The sequence below is a fragment of the Pinus tabuliformis genome, chromosome 3_2 (assembly GCF_031772625.1).
Source record: "Pinus tabuliformis cultivar Carrire ecotype Pingquan chromosome 3_2, CPIR1, whole genome shotgun sequence".
In the NCBI taxonomy this organism is placed as follows: Eukaryota; Viridiplantae; Streptophyta; class Pinopsida; order Pinales; family Pinaceae; genus Pinus; species Pinus tabuliformis.
Window position 1 is genome coordinate 28604315 of NC_142302.1, and position 11972 is coordinate 28616286.

The window sequence follows — 11972 nt, forward strand, 5'->3', positions numbered from 1 at the left end:
ATCACAAGATGTACCACTAGTTAATAGGTCTTGAGGATTGACCCACATGGTTGCCAACTGCTTGGAGGTTTGTCTAGCCACGTGTTGTTGTCCGATCTCTCCGTATACCATTTCGAGTGGACGTTTCATTGATTGCTATGTGATATTGTTGCTTGGAAAGATTATAGTGTAAGTTACCTTTTTGGTAGCACAAGGGTCTTCCCTTCACTACTAATTTGATAGTGGTGAACATGATTATTTTGGCTTCCCACATCTACTGTGTCTTGTTAGATTCCCAATAGGGCATAGTTTCATGATTGGAATTGATTGTGTGCTCATACTAGTTGACCAATTATGATGGGGCTTCTCGCCTTCACATGGTCCCATGGGAAATCAATATCATATGCTAAGATGAATGGAAGCTTGGTCTAATTGATGTGGAAATTCAAGGAAACATTTTGGCCACTCAATGGATAGTTAGATGTCTGAAAGGCTCATCCCCTTGGAAAGGGTTGATGTGGAATAGATTGATTTCAACCTAGCATGAAGGAAAAATAACGAGTTATTTTGAATTTTGTGGTATCATTTATGCTCCTCAAAGTTTCCAAAATTTAGGGTTCTTCATCTTCAAGAGTATTTGGATAGCCTCGAAGAATGTGGCATGTCTGGCTCTTTGACAATGGACAAGTAATCGATTAGGTTGATATCTAGCTAAGAGTCCAGTTTGTAGTTGGAAGCGAGAAGGTGCTTGCATATTTGACCTCCCTTATTTTCAAGTAGAAGGCTTAGCAGAAAAAATATTGTCTTCTAGAGAGATGTTTGGGATTCCAATTATTGTTCTTGAAAAAGTTGATATTTAGTCACTGAGGAGTTTTCATTGTCATCTATGGATCAACGTAACTTTATGCAGATTATTGGGATCATACCCCAAGAGGATCTTTTTAAGATGAATATTGATATGACCAATCCATTTTGGTGAGATTGGGAATGGGGTCTTGGATGTCCCTTGACCCAATATGATCAATAACGTGACTTTGGTCCCATTCTCAATGCCAAGAGGAATTCTTTGAATACAGAGAGCTATTGGATTCAACCGTTTCATAGTGTCTAGTTGATTTGAGTTTCCGATAAGCTTTGATATTTTGCATGGTTTGTGATCATGAGGGCTTCACTGGGGGAGAAATACCATACCATGTGTATTCATATTTGTGGATATATATATATATAGAGGAAAAAATAACATAATATATTGAGCATATAATAGGGGGTAAAGTGTTTTTATATTGGCAAGTATAAAAAATGGAGTTCAAAGTTAATGAAAAAATATAAAGGGGTATAAAAAATGTTAATGCAAAAATGGATACCTACAATATCTAGTGAAAGTAGGGGTTTCTAAAATTGGCAAGGTTTATTGGGTTCGTATTGGTAGGGGGTTAAGTAATGTGATTTTCAGAGGTATTTTCCAATATGTAGTCAAATTAAGGGTATTGTTTCATATGTCACGAACGCATGTTGTATATCATAGGTTCATTGAGTAAATCCCCTATTAGTGATCTACCATGTCTCCCCTCCAATGCCTAGCAAGCCAATAGTAGTCTTTCTAATGGCCTTTTCCCCTTTTGTTTGAAATTAGAATCAATGAAGCACATCTTGTGGGAATGCTCCTTTGCAAGATTTTATTGGGATTAGTTTCATTTTTAGCTCGCAAACATCCTTTAGAGACATTCTCACTAGCAGGTGGTTTTGTTTGGTGATTCTAGATCAGTGATCTAAGATTCCTTGGCTAGTATTTGGCATTGTTTGAGAGTTTTTGCATTATATATGTTGTGGAAATTTCATGGCAAGTTTGTTTTTGATAATGAGGCTAGTTCTTAGACAACTTCTTGTCAATAATGGTTGTTTGCCCCCCGACCTTGTACCCTTACCCGTCCCATCTCTTTGTAGTCCTCCATTCTTACCATGAAAATGGTGTTCTAGGAGAGCAAAATATAAACTTTGTGCTGCTAGGCCAAGTGGTGGAGTCTCTCAAGGGTCTGATATAGAGAAAGCTCTCAAAATTATCGCATTAATCCCCTTATCCTTGGCCTTTGTGTTGCTTCAGATATTGGGGAAAATTTTCTTAACGTTTTCAAGATTCACAACTCATTATTAACCAACTTTAAGGGAAATACACTATGAATAGTCAATGAGGCATGTATGCAATTCTTAGCAAAAGGGCAATTGATGATTCGAGATGCCAAATTGTTAGAGTTGGCCACTTATTTTGATTTCATAACTGTTGTGAAAGAGGATACAATGTACCTTCTGGTTTTTTTCATTTGTTTCCAGCTGCAGATGTAAACATCTTTCTGTGTGTATAAGAAGTATTTTTTTTTTTTTAAATTTAAAAGAAACTAATGTTTCTTTTAAAATTCTAACTACCAAAGCCAACATGGTTTTGTCTTGGTCTCCAACAATTAAGACAAGAAGTAAAAGGCTATTGATACCATGAATGCTTACACTCATCAACATCAGTGCTAAAAATATTGGGTTAGTGTTCCCATAAAGTATAGGATAGGACAAGAACGTCTAATCCCCTAATCCCCTTGTTAACCCAGCATTATTCATGTTGCTACAAAAAAAATATTTATTAGTATCAAGTACCACTAAGTCTTTCTGAAAATATGGTAGATAATGTAACCGTACAGAAAAACCTTCCTTAAAAATATGGAACTCAGTTGATTTATCCTGGCACCGGTGAGTAGTTTCATTATGATGCTTGTGCAAGTTAATTATTTTAGTTAGTGATAATATAACTTCAAATTTCTAGAAAATCCTTACAGAACTGAACAGATCAATTACATTGTGGACAGCTCATGACAAATGAGGGCTTGCACTCAATTTTTTTTGAATGACAAAGTCCTTGGTTTCATAATGCCTCATCAAGCACCTTTCTCTTGCAATGGTTATTAATATGAAATTATTCACAACATATACCCAACAAATATATAAATAAGAGTAAATATGTTAATATTAATATGAAATTATTGAGAACATACACCCAACAAATATATAAAAAATAAGAGTAAATATGTTAATGTGGAACATCTCAGAGAACAGATATACAATTGCAATTATTGACATCACTTAAGACAATAGACGCTGGATTCGATCAGTTATACCTGTCACCCCACTAATATAGGGTGAGCTGACCATTCCAACAACTTCAATCTGACCACATACATGTATCATAAAGCAAACCCAGGAGGCTGCATCATATACTATCACATAACTGGCACTTAAAAACTTAATTTGTTTAGAGATTTAAGAACATTCTGTAAACCTGAGATCAGTAAAAACTCTGATGTTGATGCTTTGTGTGTTTAATTATGATCTATAGTATTGCCATATGCTGGAAAATCAGCAAAGACAAATTGCAAAGAAGGCTGGAGGCAAACACCTTAAGTCACATAACATTAATAATACAGTCATAATAATGCAGGCAGCAGTTACAACTAGGCATCAGCCATCAAGAGAACCGTTGGTTCGCAGGCCTACAGCGTTAGATCCCACTGGGAGTTTACCATCTCGGCACCAGGTTTCATTTTCAGTCACTCTATATCGTGATACCTGAGAATCACCCAATGTGACTTAGAGTCTTACCCTATGAGGATAATTACCCTGTGGGGAGTTCCTGTTTTAAAAGAAAATTTAACCCAAAAAACTAAACAATCAAGAGCATCCTTCAACTGTATTAATTCTAATGAAAATAGTCTCGCTTGATTCTATTTAAAATTTGTAAGGCCACTGAACGAATAAGTGTGGAACTGCATTTAAATAAGGAGTTTTGCTAGCTCAAAATCAATCAAATTATCCAGTTTAAATCAATCAAATTTTCAGTTCTGAAATAATGAACTTAAAAAGGCAAAAGATGGGTGAACTGCAAGAAATGGGTGTGTGTTCCATTTGTAGGCAAAAATCAGAGGCCCAATCAGTAAACAACTCAAACTGCAATAGGAAGGTCATTTCACAAAAATGTCACACAGGATATCAGTAATCATGTGATAATTTCCTTATAAAAATTGCTTCAAGAAAATGTTACAAAAGAATGGGCAACATGACACAGGCATCTGACTATATGCATGTGCAAGTTCCGTGTCATGACAATGTAGCAATCAGCGTTCCCAAAAATTATTTTTCGATAAATTATTCTTTGATAAAACATTTCTTTGAAGATGAGAGAGAGGTCTATGCTGAAAATAGAAGAGAAAACGAACTTTGGCTACCTTGAAGCGGCCGCCAGATTCGATCCGTGTTCTCTTTGCCCATTTCTCTGAATCTGTGTTTATACATATAGGAACTAGTCTGTAGTTACAGTGAGACTGAAAAGTCTGCTCTTAATGAGCCTCTCTACGAAAGGACTGATGAAGCATCCGCAAAGAGATTCGAACCGGGGTCTAACATTCTGAGTTCCTCATTCATTTCTCTTTCAATCTCGTCTGAAAGCAAAGGAGACCTACAGAGAGGACAAGTCCTCTGGTTATGATCAAGCCATTTGTCCAAACAAGCTCTGTGAAAGATATGCCTGCAATTCGTCAGCCTTCGGATCTCTTCAAATTTTTCCATGTTGTTTAAGCAGACCGCGCACATAACATCCCCATCCTCTGCTCCTTCTGCCAAAACACCGAACTCTACAACAGGCAACAGCTCACGAATCTTCTGTGCAGAAACTGAAGAGTTCGCCTCGAACCATGGATTGGCTTGATCTTCCCAGTAGGAGGTCTCAGTTTCAAGAAACTCTCCAAGACCCACAAGATGAAGAAGCCAGCAGACGGTGCTTCTGATAAAGCCCAACAGATATGCTACATTAAGGACCAGCCTCGGGACGAGAAGTTCTGAATATCCAACAGGAAATCCCATGGTGGAAAGAAAAGCAAGGCAAGGCCTCAATCAGTGAAACAAAATGTTGAAATTAGTGAATTTTTGCCTAGAAATTCAAAGGGGGCACCACAACCGTGGCTGTCCCAACCAAAGCCAGCTATTTATAGTTCTGGAAGGACGAATAGAGCAGAGGCAAGGAGACCCAGTTGCAGAAAATTATATGATTTTTTGTGGACAAGGCATGCAAGTTGAAGTCACATAATTGCGATGCAATCCAACAAGGGATCAGAATTCTGGCGCTCAGATTAAACAAACTAGTAAACCCTCCTCTATTTAAACGTAACAAATGTCATATTTCTGATACACCAAAGTGGGCCCACAGGGAATCCTAATGCAGGGGCTCGCAAGAGTGCAAAGGTGGCAATGTATTCGTAGTGGGTAGCGGGACATTCGAGGTACCCAATACCTAAAAAATAACAATGTCAGCTAAATGGAGCACAACGTACACCACAAACCGGGACCGGCACTGGAACTTTTTCTAAATGTTAGCAGGGGAGGATAAGTTTCACATGACAAACTGGGCAGGGTCGGCTCAGGTCGTTTGCAGATCTCAGCGGGTTGTAACGAATTCGATCTTGTTGGGACAAAAGTGGGACCTGTTAAAAGCGGTGTGAAACTGCTAAAAATATAAAAGAGTTGTGTTGTCTGCCATGCCCTGACTGGCATGGCATGTTCACTTTGCTTTACATTGACTTTAATCGGGTGGTTATGAACGAATGCAAGGTTTCGAAGGAAGGCACCTTGTGATTGAATGAATGCACGCTAAGAATAAAAATTAGGTCAAGTTGCAATGGACTCCCACCAACTTACGGTTGAACAACAAATGCCAAGAATGAAATCTATGTTAATTGCGATTGATCACTAAGCACTTGCTAGACAACAAATGTTAAGACGCTAACTCATGTTAAATGTGATTGACTCCCACCACAAACCCACTGGGCATACAACAAACCATGAGAATAAAGCATTAGAGCTTTAGACAACCTATCAAGTACTTGGAGGTCGAGCTACGCATCACCACAGGGAAGACACATTATTGAGAATAAATCGCAAATGCATAAAGTAAATATTTGTTTTTGTATTTTTTTAAGACGGGAAAGAAATTAGTAATTGGTGGAATTCTTCGAAGAGGCTCTTAATAAGTTGAGATTATGTGTCAAAGTTCAAGTTTAATCTACTTGCTATCGTTATATTGTATAATGCTAATAATCCACTAACCAACCAAAAAAAACAAAATTATGAAATGAATGAATTCATTGGATTATTTAACGTATTGATATATAAAAGTATTAAGTTATTTATTAAATGAAATTTATAAATATTTTTTAAACTCAATTGAATGTGCATTTTACACACTTCATAATTTATAAGTGAATATCTTTCCTCTCTAACTTTATTCTTATTGAAGATGCAATTGAAAGGAGAAAGTGCGAATTTAAACTTCATAAATGCACACTTCTTCTTCTCAACCTCACTTTTATAGAGTATAGAGTTGGGGTAAGTTTTCATTTTAATTACGGGTAAGGTATTTTTCGAAATTTAATGACTCAATGCTTCATGTGTTAAAAATAATCTTTCATCAATTTACTATTGTACTTTTAGAGTTGTTTCTAGTTATTGTGATTGCATAGGGTCTACATCAATGTCTTAATGAGCAATTCCACATGGATAATAAAGTAGTGTTGATGGGGGCTTCAATAAGTACCGATAAAGTAGTGGCGTTGAGGACTTGAATACATAAGGTCTCAATGTAGTGATATATACATTGTAACAATCGTATGATTTTGTCAAAAAATGATTCTATATAATCTACACCAATGTCTTAATGAACAATTCTACATTGACCAATAAAGTAGTGGTGGTGGGGACTTGAATACATAATGTCTAAAAATAAATATAAAATAATATATATATATATATATATATATATATATATCGTATGATTTTGTAAGGAAAGGATTTTATATGGAAACAAGCATGTGATTAATGGATTAGAACTACAAGATATGAATAATTTCTTTTACATATAAGTTCAAATTTTATGTCATATATTTGTGTTGATAATGTGAAGGTTTTGTTTAACAAGTATTTAGAGAGTAGGGGAAGCATGAGTGAGAGGCATCTCTAACAATTCCTCATCAAATTTCAAGGGTAGATTGATGTCATTGAGAGAGACATTGAGCATCTCATAGAAGAATTGTGACATCATAGGCATGTGAATGAAATCCAACATTGTGGCCAAAATCTTTGCTAGATTCTTCCATTTTCTATGTAGTAATGGCCTCAATTAACACATAAATTCTAAGATACCTTCATCAATTTTAATTCAAACATTATTGTGGTTAAGAATTTGTCAAAAACGTCGCTTCAGGGCCCCGTTTTATTTATCCAGACATCAAGCACCAAGTCTACTTCCTCTACAACTCCAATAAGGGAGTTGATTGTTGAACAATGCTCAAACATTATTGTGGTCATTTTCTAAAAATTGCTTGCTGCAATCTAATTACTATATAGCAATATCTTCATTGTCTTGTTGGATTTTCAAGAGAGGAAAGTAATGCAACAATCTAAATGGTACATGCTTTCATGTAGCCAATACAACATTATATTATTTCATTAATCACATTTTGAAATTTGAAATGATGAAATTTTCATTAATGTGACATGGTACACACACACAAAAATTAATTTCAAGTCCTATAAATATTGGTTAGTTCAAACTGGTTAATGACATTTCATTGGAAACCATGGTTAGCACCACATTCAACTATGCTTAGATATACAATTACAATTATCCTCTACAATTTTCAAACATCTAGATATGTACTTTAACACCTATAATTACCTTAATGAGTGTACTAACACATCTCAAACAAATTCCAACTTCAATTGATCTTTATTATTCTATTTTCAAAGTATGTACTAGTTTTAAATCACTATATTACTCTTTGTATATCATGTAATAACTAACAATGATTACCAATGTATAAGATTTAAATAATAAAATTTATTAATATAATTACTAAACATTTTAGATTTATACTTGTGATGACTCCTAATCCAACAGTTGTCGGTGACTGGAGGAGGATGTCGTTGATGTGCCTCTTCTACAACTGGCTAAACGTTGTTGTTGAGCCATATGGATCATTAACCTACAAACCAACCTCACAAAGAGCCTTTAGGATTGCATACTAAAAAGGTTTGGTTGAACGACAAGGTGAGACCAATAGACTAAGCTCCAGTTTTCCTCACTCAAATTCACTGGGAGCTTTGAACACATTGGTGGAAACACGAAACTAACATCATCCATAAATCCACAAACATAGATATTTAAACCTGAACGAACACAACAATAACTGAGTTTCAACACAACAAACAATTGAGTTCCTTGTGATTCCCAATTTGACCTCCAGGAGGATTGATTGCAAACAATGTTAGAACCATATAGAAAAGGAACCACTATACCTGACTCTAGCAACCAAATAGGGTAGTTAAAGGATATGCCGAGGGTTCAAGAGATTGTAAATCAATAGAAGGGAGAATCATGACCGACTCAAACGAAGGCCCAGATGATGAGTTGTGCAAAAAACACACAAAGAACATTTGTTTCCTTCACTTGACCCCACAACACTTCCTATAAGACTTCTTGTGTGAGACTCACAAAAGAGCCTAAGCCACAGACAAAACCACCCACCCATAACAATACCCAATAACAAGACTTGAGATAGTCTGAACCTACAAAAAGTGAGAACGAGGAAAAACAATATACCTTCAATTGTTCTAGACCGACAACATAAACACCCAGATGACCACTGAGCAAAAAGATGCTTGATACTAGTTGAACATTGAACAATGTCGAACGTGCACCAGTACTTAAATGAAAACTAACCAGGACCACATGTGTTGGGGCTATAAAGCACCAAAGCATGTAACCTAGTAGAATTACTAAGGTTGTCCTGAAAAGCTTAGTTACGATGGCAGAAAAGAAAGTCCAGAACATACTGTGAGAGAAATGAAGCTGGAAGGCACCACCCGTGTGTACTATCAAAATTTTCCACCCCAGTGCATCAAAGAAGATGATATATAATGTTGCAGCCAAAAATCACCATTTCCCAGTCCCTGAACAAGACCAAAGCCATAATTATAACAGGCGCCAAGTGTAAGACCTTCCCATGGGTTCAGTTTCCCCAAGACCTTGCATGATATGGTGATCATTAATGGAACACGATCGTCTGTCAGAACAAATCATCCCAACATCCAATCCCCCATATACCTGCGTCTCCATGTCTGTGTCGGAACAAGATAATAATTGTAGTATGAAATAAATGAACCAATCTCCACTGTTATCAACCCTCATGAAATAAATGCAATAAACCTTCGACCATACAGTCAAATCCCTTAGCACAACCCCTAGCCACATGTCTGAGGTAATGAGCCAAGTAGAGGATATGGCACACTCCCCAAAGGCCACCTCCAGATTGGCCAAAGAATTTCTTTGCATGTCACTCATTGCCATAAGATTACCCAAATACAAAAAAAATTACTAACAAAATTTCCGGAATAAATATTTCTCAAAAAATCACCCCATAAAAAAATCATTAATACATTGTTAAACCATTAATATAAATACACCATTAAAAAAAAAATATTCACCACAAATTATTTGCATAACAAAAACAACACATTATCATTTTCCCACCCATAACAAAATATAATATTTTTTTTTTTAACATATTCAATGTCGATCTCTTATTTCTTTTCCACCAATTAAAATCTACACCACAAGGAATCGATGATGAGTTTTTTTTTACATATTCAATGTCCATCCCTTATTTCACTTTCACTAAAAGTGAATTCCATCATCCATTTCATTTAAAAAAAAATATATTAATTCTATCCCTACATCAAAGGAAATTGATGACTTTGACTTACGAAAGAAGAAAATATGAGGCATATTGCTACTTTCCAAAATTGAGTAGTAAGTAATCAATGTTCCAACTGCTCCAGAATGTAATTAATGTTCGAACTGGTCATGGAAAGTTCCCGGACCTAGATGTTGAAAATAGCTGCCCTTTAACAAGTAGGTTCAACCAGCTGAAAAAAGTGATCCACCCGGACGCTCAGCTAGGCGTTGAAAACGACTCCTCACTAATATGATGTAAGAAGGGTAAACCACTTGGAAAAAGTGATTGACCCGGAAGCTACGCTAGGTGTTGAAAACGACTACCTTACCCTAATATGTAAAAGTGTTTAAAAGTGTTTATACAATTTTAAATTTGTATAATTCCAGATTTATGGTGTTTTAGAGTTATCGTGTTGAGAAAATAAAATTTCCCCGGATACCATTTTTTATATTATTAATCTAAAATTATTAAATGTAATAATATTGATATTATAATATATTAATAATAATATAAATACTAATATAAATATTAGATTTAACGATATTTTTTCATAGCATGATAACAAAATTTATAATAATACGACATCAAATTAATATTTTCAAATATTACAATCTTAATATGGAAATATTTATATTTTTAAAATTTAACATATTATATGATATAGTTTTTCTTTTTAAAAAATTATTTTACAAATATGTAATTAAAAAAGATTTTGGAGCAAGAATTTTTATTCTTTATTGTAGTTTTTAATTTATATGGTTATTTTCATATTTGATTTGAGTCTGTGGAAGGCAACGGCAGAGCGAACTAGAAGCATGGTAGGTTAGGATTTCGGGGAGCCTTGACCCGGCCCTGACAAACTTGCAACAACAGAATGAAACGAATGCCTGCACCCTGACAAAGGCGACAGTTGAGAAAGGGATGAGCAACATGACGGGTGGGGGGGGGGGGGAGATCCCCTCCTACATGAATGTTGCAGCAGGTGAATCAAGTCAGTACGATGCAACAGGTAGGAATGGGTAAAAGGTCAAGGGATCCTGGTTTTGGGCGCCAAATGGCAAGCAGGACTAGGTGGGAATGGGGGAAAAGGTCAAGGGATCCTGGTTCTGGGCGCCAAATGGCAGGCAGGACTGGGTGGGAGATGTCTGCCAAGAGCTGCAAAAAAACCCAGATTCGTCATCCCGAATAATAAATTGGAAGAATACAAAAGGTACATGAAGGACCATGCTCTCATCTGCAAATTTATAGGGGCATGACCGATAGAGAAAGAATTGATAAAATGGATCCAACACTAATGGCAGCCAAAAGAGCACAGAGATCTCACGCTGGGAGCGAAAGGATTCTTTACAGTGATCTTCTCAAACTTGGAAGACAAAGAGAGGATATTTGCAGACGGACTGTACTTCTTTAACAATGCCAGCCTCTTCATCAGGCACTGGGAAGAATGCTACAACCCTGACCAGGAGAAACTCCTGGCAGCCCCAATATGGGTTCGGCTTTTCGGTTTCCCAATGGACTTCTAGGATCCAGAGATACTAGAAGGCATTGGAAACTCCATCGGCACTTTTGTAAAGGTTGCAGACTGGACAAGAAAGGGCTGATACACCTCCTACGCTAGAATCTGTGTCTAAATGAATATTACGGAACCACTTCCAAACTACATAGAGCTAGAGTACCACAATGAGGTATGGCCACAACTGATCGACTATGAGCACATCCCGTTCCGGTGCCGCAGATGCCATGAATATGGCCATCTATTCCAAGCTTGTCCCCTAAACCAAACAGGTAACCACTCGATGGAGGAAAAGGATGGAGACCATATGGCGAAAGCGGAAGGAGATGGGTATAAAGAAGTGCAAAGGAGGAAAAGAACCCCGAGACAGGCCGGAAATCACAAATCACGCCAAGCAGAGAAGGAGCAAAGGCTACAGAACAATTTTTCGGTCCTACAAGAAGAAGATCTAGGGGCAAAGATGGAGGACAACTCTTAGGCAAAAGAAAATCAGGAAGACAAAGGAATAGAAGGGGAAAAAAAGAAGGAAATGATGACCGAGGTAGAGCAAAGACCTGAAGATAACATGAAAATGGTGGAAACCCTAATGGAGATTGACAACCAGAAAGATGACCTAAGTGTAGAAGAACAAGTCATGAAGAGGCTACTGCAGGAAT

General features: G+C 36.6%; 1 pseudogene; it reads right to left on the reverse strand.

Annotated features, from left to right (window-relative positions):
- Nucleotides 1–4012: 4012 nt before the first annotated feature.
- Nucleotides 4013–5149, reverse strand: LOC149179651 (brassinosteroid-responsive RING protein 1 pseudogene; annotated as a pseudogene).
- Nucleotides 5150–11972: the final 6823 nt, after the last annotated feature.